The sequence below is a fragment of the Dasypus novemcinctus genome, chromosome 10 (genome assembly GCF_030445035.2).
Source record: "Dasypus novemcinctus isolate mDasNov1 chromosome 10, mDasNov1.1.hap2, whole genome shotgun sequence".
NCBI lineage: Eukaryota > Metazoa > Chordata > Mammalia > Cingulata > Dasypodidae > Dasypus > Dasypus novemcinctus.
In genome coordinates, this window is record NC_080682.1 from 104887158 (window position 1) to 104897486 (window position 10329).

The 10329-nt window shown below is 54.4% G+C and overlaps 1 pseudogene; it reads right to left on the reverse strand.

Annotated features, from left to right (window-relative positions):
• Positions 1-1204: 1204 nt before the first annotated feature.
• LOC101416108 (cyclic AMP-dependent transcription factor ATF-3-like) lies at positions 1205-8601 on the reverse strand (annotated as a pseudogene).
• Positions 8602-10329: the final 1728 nt, after the last annotated feature.

Below are 10329 nucleotides of genomic sequence, written 5' to 3' on the forward strand. Positions count from 1 at the left end.
TGCGGGGAGCAGGGAATGGCTAGATCTCAACAACCAACAGATTTTAAAGAACAGAAACCAGCACAACATGTAGGTTTACAATATCTTGGTTCCAAAATTTACTATACTGACAGGTTAAAGATATTAGGATAAATAAGTAATACTTTCTCTTACAGAAAATTGCAATGATAATACTGAATAGGATTATTCAACACTCTGAGGATTTCACAGAAACATCAGAATTTAACAGACAGTGGCCAGAGTCCTTGTGACCAGGACATTTTCTCACGGCTGCAAATACTCTGGGCCAGGCTTTTAAAAAATGATCTAAATGGCAAAAATGGGGCCACTAGTACCCAGCAATGCTAAAGCCTGGCCATCACTGGGCTTTGAGCGCGTGCCTCCATTGACTGGCTTTCAGGCACAAGGAAAATGGAATTCCCTGGCCCTTCTTGCCTAGAAATAACTCCTGACCCAAGTCACTGAGCAGAGTCGGAGCCCCTTGGAAGGTGGATTTTCTTTCTGCTTTCTTCCTGGGATATAACTGGGTTTGCACAGAGGACCTGCAGTTGTGCCCGCGGAGCTGGCATCAACACCTGGGTGCCGAGGGAAGGCGGCCTCTGTCTGCACGAGCCCCCCTGCCCCCCGGGGCTGACGAGCCCCCCCCCGCCATCTGACCATGGTGTGAGCCGCTGCACCTGATGGCAGCTCCCCACGCTCGCAGAAACCAGGTCTGAGAAGAGTCCTAGAAACATCGCGCCAGTGTTGTATGAAACAAACATCAAAAGAGCACGATGCCTTGTTCTGCACTGAAGGCCTTGGAAATGCTCATCTGGTACCAACGGCACCTTTGCCAGAGGCCAAGGCACAGCTCCACTGAAGCCGTTCTCACTGCATCTCCCCTCTGAGGGGTGGTGGCAGCAGCGATGAGGGAAGTGCCCCCCCACCCAAGGTGCAGCCCTTCTTCCGTGGGAACCCCAGTGGTGGGAATCCTGGGCAAAGGCCGGCAGGACCCTCCCCGGGGCCAGCGGAGCTCTAGGCATGGCCGGTGTGGCTCGGCCTGAGCCTGGAGTGGAGGTGACGATGCCCTGGTCCTGGTCCACAGCCCGCTCCGGGCAGGGTGGAGAGGCCCAGTGGAGTCCCCGGGTCCCCTCCTCGGGAGTCTCTGCTGCGGGGATAGCAGAGCTGGCAGAAAGTCAGACCTCCCTGGCGTCGAGGCGCTGGGTTAGCAGCATTCAGCGAGGACTCTCCAGCTGCCCCAGGCCACAGCTGCTGGGCTCTGCAGCGCTCCTCCTCGCATCTGCTGGATGAAGGGGTTTCTCTCATCTTCCGCCCATTCTGAGCCCGGAAAATGCCCGCGGGTGGGTGGGGGTTGCACATGTATGTCAAGTGCTGCTTCTCATTCCTGAGCACCTCCATCTGGGCCTTTGGGTCAGCGATCACACTCTCCAGCTTCTCTGACTCCTGGAGGACACGTAAAGGGTGTCAGAAAGGGAGCCAAAGGCCATCGAGGAGGGGGTGGCCTGAGGGGGCACCTGGGACACCTCGGGGTCATCAGGCTGGGGAAGGCCTGGCTCCCGGATACAAGGCCCCACAAAGCTCGGAAAGCAGCCCCAGGTTTGGGAGGACACAAGCCCTGGAAAAGCCTTTGAACTTGGGGCTGCTTCAGGGTGGCCCTTGAGTTTCCACCACAAGGAGGCTGTGACCCCTGAGGGTCAGAGAGCTCTGCCTCAGCTCACAGCCCACCTGCGGGGCTTCTGACCTGCAAGGGCTGGGGACGGGGGAGAGACCCAGACTCGAGGTCCCTACCCTTTGTGGGTCACTGCTGGTGGCTGCCTCCTGGACCCCCGTCTGCCCGCAGAGGCTGTTCCCCGGGTGCACCCTCTTCAGGAAGGGGAGCTGCTGGACTTAGCCGGGGCTCAGGCTGTCATGTGAGCAGGAAGAAGGGCTGAGAAACCAAGAACTAGACAGCAGCATAAAAACAGCACAACCACTGCTTGTGGATTAAGGAAATAACTTGTTTGAAGAGATTATTTAAAGGCTTTTCATAGTGAGCCAAACGGGAGCTGGCAGCTTCCTTTTCCTGGGACAATGGGGGAGTGAAGCCTCTTTACCTGGGGTGCGTACCCTGCAGCCTGGAGGCTCTGGACACGTTCAGACTGGCCGAGGCTGCTGGGCATCTGGGCATCAGACACCCCGTGGTTTTTAATGCCCACACCTGCCTTTCACACAGCCAGAGGTGCATTCATTGTGCCAATGAACTTAGCACCTCTTCATCTGCAAATGGCATTTCTACTACCAACTACTACGTCTTAGAAAGTGGTCAGGTAGGGGCTGCAGTGTGATATTGTTTATGAATTCCAAACAATAGATATTGGGTTATGTTTGTGAACTGGTCTTTTCCTCTGGGCATATTAGATTTTATTGGATTCAGAGGTTTCACTTTGACTTGATTAAATAATGATTAAGGCTCTGATTGACAGGGCCTACATGATGGAATAGAGGAGAGTATGGGCCATGATGTGAACCAATGTATATGAGGTGCAGAGGTGCCCAAAGATGTACTTACCAAATCCAATGGATGTGTCATGATGATGGGAACGAGTGTTGTTGGGGGGGGGAGAGGGGGGGTGGGGGGGTGGGGTTGAATGGGACCTCACATATATATTTTTAATGTAATATTATTACAAAGTCAATAAAAAATTAAAAAAAAAAAAAAAAAAAAAAAAGGCTCTGATTGGTCCACATCAGCAGGACCAAGGGGCTGGGGGCTCACAGAGAAAACCACGCGGCAGAGAAGGAGGTTGGAGTTTTGATCCTGGAGCCTGGGAAGTGAGCAGCTAGAGCAGCAGATATGGGAGAAGGAGAGAAGCTCAATGGGACACAGCGGAGGCCCCGGGAAGAGAAGAGCCATTTGCCTGACCCTCCACCCTGGCCTTGTGGAGTGAGCAGAGGAGCTGAGCCTGGAGAGGAACGAGTCCCGGGAAAGGAGGAACCCAGGAAGCCTGAGCCCAGGCAGGCAGCAGCCTTCTTGCTCCAGCACAGGGCAACAGCTTCTAGCCCAAATAAATGCTCTTTATACAAGCTGACAGATTCCTGGTGTTTGCACCAGCGCCCCTTTGGCTGACTCGTACCGGGGCACTTTCACTTGCTTTCTGCTGGGCCATGAGGGTGGGTAGGTGGGGAGGGGAGGCAGAGCGAGCAGGAGGGGCAGGAGGTGCTCACTTCCTGCAGGCACTCTGTCTTCTCCTTCCTGTTTCGGCCCTTGCCCACGGCAATCTCATTCCTTTCCCATCACCTCTTTTTCCTTTCATCTTCTCCAGGGGCCCTACAAAATCCTAAAGGCACACGCTTAATGGGGGCAAAGAACGCCAGGCATCAGCTGCCACATCACACCCACTGCCTTTTACTACCACAGCAAATAGGGCAGCCCTAGTGCTCAGGGACCTGGGGGTGGCGGGGTAGCTCTAGACTTTTGTGTGAAACCCTTCTGCACACACCTGCACGCTGGAGAATGAATAATGAAGGTATCGAAGAACTGCTCGTTGAAATTACACTGGTGGGAGTGGAAGCTGCTCAAGTGGTTGGACTCTCGCCTCCCACACAGGAGGGCTCAGGTCTGGGTGCCTCCTAAAGAAGAGGAGCCGACAACGAGGAGGCAGACAAGGGAGCCATCGGGTGGCAGGGGGCAGAATAAAAATAATAATTAAAAAAACATTTTAAAAGATTACATTGGTGATGCTAGTCGATCAAAGTTTAGCTTATTCTAATAATGCATTTGGATGTTGAAATGAGTTTGATCAGTCAAACTGATGGCTCCTGGCACTAACTGTGGTCACTTAGAGCAGGAGACGATGTGTTTGTGAGCGTGGCCCTGCCCCAGAGCCAGGAACGTCCTCGGGAGCACCCCCAGGACTCTTGCTTGGCTGAGGTCTCTGCCCTGAGCCAAGGACAGCCCCGTTCCCCGCTCTCCACCCTGGCCTGTCCCGGCACCCTCCCCTCCAACTCTGGTGATGCCCAAACAGCTCCTGAGGACCAGAACCCCAAGCCCACTCCCAACCCAGGCCTGGGTGCCACCTGCGGAGGTGAAGCCCACCACCCATTGTCCCGTCTAACAGTAGAGTGAGCCCCTCCCCCATGCCCCCTGAGGATTCCTGGGGGTCCTCAGAGGACAAACCCTGCCCTGCTTTAGGGTCTGGTCCTCCACAAGTGCGTCGGGGCCTGAACTCCCCCAGGACCGATGGGGCTCAGACACCGCGATCCCCTCTGGAAGGGCTGTTTCCCTTCTCCTTGGAATTCGACAGCGACGCGTCTTTGCCTGGACGGAGGGCCTCGCAGTTTAGAGAAACACGGCCTGGGGGAAGACGCGAGAGGAGTCCACCTTTACATCTCGGACCCAGAACCGCACAGGCCTCCGTCAGGACTGAGGCCCAGCCGGCCTTGACTCAGCCTCACTGCTCACTAGGCACCGAGGCAAGTCACCAGCCACTGCCGAGCCTGCGTCCTCCTCTCTAACACGGGACTCGACAATGTGACCTACATCATGCAGCTGTCGTGGGGGTCGAATCCGTTAACATGCTCTGAACCAGGTCTGCTTCTAGTGAGTGTGATGTAAGTGTCAGTCATTCTTATTATTAGCATCGCCATCAGCGTCTTCATCGGGAATCCAACTCCAGCCTTTCCTTTCACCCCTGCAGATATCAGGATAGGAGGAAGAGGACACAGGGTCTTCTCCCACGAGGTAGTGCTTGAACATAGAGCAAAGCTCAGAGGCACAGGCTGTCAGATTTGGAAAAGGCTTTCTGAAGACCATCGAGTTCAGCTTCCTCATTTTACGGGTGAGGAAACTGAGGCACAGAGTAGGCAGTAGCAATGTGCCAGGGATGTCCCAGGAATCACCGGCCCATGCAGCAGGCCAGCAGGCGACAAAACCAGGACGCAAAGCCAGGCCTCCGGCTCCTCGTCCTGTGATGTCCCCATGCACCACTCCCCTCGGCCACCCTCCCCCTTCAGAGCCAGCCCCTCCATCTGCCAGCTTCCTGGAGGTGCCTGGAATCTGGGAAACTCACTCCTGTGGCTCAAATGGCTGTCGATGGGTTTTGTGGCTCAGGGTTTTACTTCATTTATTTATTTTTCTTATTTCTCTCCCCTTCCCTGCCTTCCTTCCCTGCAGTTGTCCTGCTCTCTGTGTCCATTTGCTGTGTGTTCTTCTGTGTCTGCTTATATTCTCATCAGTGGCACCAGGAATCTGTGTCTTTTGGTTGCATCATCTTGCTGTGTCAGCTCTCCATATGTGCAGTGCCACTCCTGGGCAGGCTGCACTTTTTTCACACTGGGTGGCTCTCCTTATGGGTGCACTCCTTGTGCCTGGGGCTCCCCTATATGGGGGACACCCCTGCATGGCATGGCTCTCCTTGTGCACATAAGCACTGCGCATGGGCCAGCTCATCACATGGGTCAGGGGGCCCTGGGTTTGAACTCTGGACCTCCCATGTGATAGGCAGATGCTCTATCCATTGAGCCAAATCTGCTTCCTTCAGTGTTTTACTTTAAAATGAGAATTATAGTAACCAAGGTGATGAGAATATTCAAGTAGGTCAGTGGGTATGTTCTCTTCCCAATAGGAAAATCCACTTATTAAACTCACTTAAAATCACAAGATCATGGGAGCAAATGTGGCTCAAGAGATTGAGCTCCCAACTCCCAGGTGGGAGGTCCCGGGTTTGGTTCCCGGTGCCTCCTGGACAAAACAAAAACAAAAACAGAAAATAAAAAAACCAAGTCAGAGAAGCCGATGTGGCTCACTGGTTGAGTGCCAGCTTCCCACATACGAGGTCCCAGGTTCAATCCCTGGCCCGGGTATCTCAAAAAATTATAAATAAAAAAATTACAAGGTCACTTTGGTGAACACAGAATCAGAGCCGATGGGCTGGATGGCTTTAAGGAGTGTTTCCATGAAGGCTACCCACTCCTTCCTGTGGAGAATACTCCAGTTATCCTTCCAAAATGCTTTCCCTCCATCTATGGGAAGTTTGTTTCCAATGTGTCCTGTTATCTCAACACATTTAATCAGAAAATTGGAATCTGAGTGCCCTGTGTTATGCCGGGCACTGTCCCTCATGGGACATTTTGTAGGAAGTCCGTCTCCTCCATGACCTCCTCTGAAGTTAATGGGACACAGCTAATGCCCATAACGACACCTCATGGTTACGGCATCATTTAGGTCACCCCAGGACCCACACATCGAGTGCCGACTAGCAACCAGGCCCTTTGCTAGATTCTTAACAAGTATCGTCTCATTGAACCCTCAGGTCGATCCTAAGCCGGTCATCACTGCCGTCCCCCAGGGTCACAAAGGTGCTGAGCCCCTCTCACCTCAAACTCAGTTCTGTTTGACCACTCTACTCCCCTCGTCCAAAATGCGCCTGTCTTTGAACCGTCTTATGTGGATCTTCAAGTTGAAATCATGGACAGTCCAACGAAATGACTGACCGTTCAGCTCCTGCCACCCCGAGACGACAGCACCGCCAGCAGCTGCCTGCCTGACTCGGTTACTCCCAGGGTCTTAGGAAAGGTGCCGAGTGGGGAGACTGAGGCACCGGACAGGGGACTGAAGGGGGAGCAGCAACGGCACCGAGGCCATGGGCATCGCTGCAGGGAGCGCAGGGCTGCTGGTCTCTGCTCCGCTGTGGGTAACCCGGGTCCCGCTGGTGATGAAATCCTCACCACACTCCATGCAGGCCCAGCAGGGGGTCTCACCCAGCGCCCTGGCTCTAACTACACGCTGATGCCTCCAGTTTTCCATCTCGGGCCCTGGCTCCCCTCTGAACTGCCCACCCACACACCCAGCTGCGCCCTGACACCCCTCCTGCGGGGCTGGACAGATGGACCAGGACGGCCCTCCTGCCCCGGCCCCCACCCAACTTCCCACAGTCTCCCAAGCCCAGCAGCAAACGGGCTTCATCCTTACCACTGCTCAGGCCAACACCTTGGCCGTCACCCTGAGTCCTCCCTTTCTCGTACCCTATGCCCAGGCTATCCGTAAATCAGCTGCACCTGCAAGAGCTCCGAACCCACCCTTCCAGCACCCCTCCTGCCCACCCCTGCTCCACAGAGCTCCAAATCCACCCTTCCAGCACCCCTCCTGCCCCCTCCTGCTCCACAGAGCTCCTAATCCACCCTTCCAGCACCCCTCCTGCCCCCTCCTGCTCCACAGAGCTCCAAATCCGCCCTTCCAGCTCCCCTCCTGCCCCCTCCTGCTCCACAGAGTTCCGAATCCGCCCTTCCAGCACCCCTCCTGCCCCCCTCCTGCTCCCCCCTGCTCCCCAGCCCTCCTGTCTCCTGCCTGGATTGCTGCGATGTCTCTACACTCCCCACCGTCTGTTCTCAACACACCAGCCAGGGCAGCCTGTTCAAAATACAACGAGATCATGCCACCGCTCTGCTCCAAAATGCCACAACAGGGTCCTGTCTCACCCTGAGTAAAGGGTCATGTCTTTACAGTCTACAGGATCCAGCATGATCCACCCCCACTCATGACCTGAACTCGTACTCGGCTGCCCACCCTGCACTCCCCCCAGCCACCTGCTGCCCTCCGTGTGCGCCACCCCACCCCGCATCAGTGCCTCAGTGTCACTCTTCTGCCGGGCACCCACCTGGCTCCTTCCCTCTCTCTGCTCAGGTCTAAGGTCACTGTTGGTGAGGCCTTCCCTGGCCTCCTGCCTCACCTCTGCCCCACTCTCCCTGCCCCTCCCCTGCTTTATTTTTCTCCGTGCATTGGTCCCTCATATCATGCCTTTACTTACCCCATGTATTGTCTGTCTCCTCCCGGTAGGAGGCGAGCTTCCTGAGGGCAGCGATTTAGTTTTATTCACCAGTACCTGCCCCATCTGGCATGTGGTGGGTGTGCGCATGGCAGGAGTGCGCGTGGTGGGTGTGCGCGTGGTGGGTGTGCGCGTGGTGGCTGTGCATGTGGAGGGCGTGCACATGGTGGGTGTGCACAGGTGGCTGTGCTTGTGGGAGTGCATGTGGTGAGAGTGCACATGGTGGGTGTGTGTGCGGTGGGAGTGTGCGTGGTGGGAGTGCGTGTGGTGGGTGTCACGTGCTGGGTGTGCTCGTGGTGGGAGTGCGCGTGGTGGGAGTGTGCATGGTGGGTGTCACGTGCTGGGTGTGCTCGTGGTGGGAGTGTGCGTGGTGGGTGTCACGTGCTGGGTGTGCTCGTGGTGTGTGTGCGCGTGGTGGGTGTGCACGTGGTGGGAGTGTGTGTGGTGGGTGTGCGTGTGGCGGGTGTGCGCGTGGTGGGTGTACAATCGATACGTGCTGAAAGATCATATCCCGGCCGTGGAACCGACCTCAGCTTCATGACGGACATCTCGAGGGGCTGTCGCTGGCGGTGACCGACTCCAGCGCAGAGGACAGCCGGTGGCAGAGGTGCTTGTTCTGGATGGCGAACCTCAGCTCTTCCTTGACAAAGTGTGTCAGGTTTGCAAAACCCTCAAGTACCAGTGACCCAGGAGGGCACAGGCAGGGCACGATGGCAGAGGCCCTGACTTCCGAGGCAGAGACCTGGCCTGGGTGTTGAGGCATCATTTTGCTGAAAGACACATCAAAACCCAAACTGCTTCAGGGGTTCTGAGGCGTGGGCTCAGGTCCCCCTGCCACCCCCACCTGCAGAGGAAGGCCCGTCAGCCCCCAGGGCTGGTCTGTTTCCTCATTTCATGCCATCCTCATCTTTAGGGAAACAGGTTCTTAAAACACTCAGCTCGGCCACGTGGGTAAAATGCCTAATTGAATTTGATGAGAGTTGGCATTTTAGGCTCTGCTGAACTCACAAGGGTCTTAGTTTTAGCTGGTGAGCATATATGCAAATGTAACCTCAAACTGTCTTTATTTTATTTTTTAAAAAAGATTTATTATTTATTTATTTCTCCCCCCCCCACCCACAGCGGTTGTCTGTTCTCTGTGTCTATTTGCTGCGTCTTGTTTCTTTCTCCGCTTCTGTTGTCGTCAGCAGCACAGGAATCTGTGTTTCTTTTTGTTGCATCATCTTATTGTGTCAGTTCCCCATGTGTGAGGTGCCATTCCTGGGCAGGCTGCACTTTCTTTCCCGCTGGGTGGCTCTCCTTATGGGGTGCACTCCTTGTGCATGGGGCTCCCCTATGTGGGGGACACCCCTGTGTGGCACACCCCTTCATGGCAGGACACTCCTTGTGCGCATTAGCACTGCGCATGGGCCAGCTCCACATGGGTCAAGGAGGCCCAGGATTTGAACCGCGGACCTCCCATGTGGTAGGCACTGGGCCAAGTCTGCTGCCACAAATGGTCTTTAAAAAGGTAGTTATTTTTTTTTGTTTTTTTTTATATTGACTTTGTAATAATATTACATTAAAAAAATATATATATATGAGGCCCCATTCAACCCTACCACCCCCACCCCACCTCTCCCCCCCCCAGCAACACTCCTTCCCATCATCATGACACATCCATTGCATTTGGCAAGTACATCTTTGGGCACCTCTGCACTTCATGGTCAATGGTCCACATCATGGCCCATACTCTCCCCCATTCCATCCAGTGGGCCCTGTGAGGATTTACAATGTCTGGTGATTGCCCCTGAAGCACCATCCAGGGCAGCTCCATGTCCCAAAGATGCCTCCACCTCTCATCTCTTCCTGCCTTTCCCCATACCCATCAGCCATCATGTCCACTTTTCTCAATCCAATGCCACCTTTTCTATGTGGACATTGGATTGGTTGTGTCCATTGCACCTCTATGTCAAGAGGAGGCTCAGATTCCACATGGATGCTGGATGCAATCCTCCCACTTTCAGTTGTAATCACTCTAGACTCCATGGTGTGGTGGTTGTTCTTCTTCAACTCCATCTTAGCTGAGTGTGGTGAGCCCAATAAGTCAGATTGTAGGTGCTGGAGTCTGTTGAGGCTCAGGACCTGGCTATCACATTGTCAGTCCAGAGATTCAAATCCCCTAAATATATCTTAAACCCCGACACTAACTGCACCTCCAGCACATTAGCATGAAAGTCTTATGAAGAGAGATCCCATCTGAGTCCAGATTCATCACATAAACACCAGTTCCAAAGAGGGGCCATCTGACCTGGCAGTTAACCCCATCGGCCATGACCATAACTCCCATGGGTCTCTTTAGCCCTTGAAGGAATCGATATCTGGGGGTTGTATCTGCTTTATCTGTCTCTCAGACTCTGCTCAGTTGTGCATAAGGGCAATCCTTCTGACAGCCTCCAGACTCTTTTTTAGAGACTCGTAGCCATGTAAACTAATTTCTCCTTTCCATTTCCCCCTTACATTAGGTCAAACAGCATTTTAAAGTCAT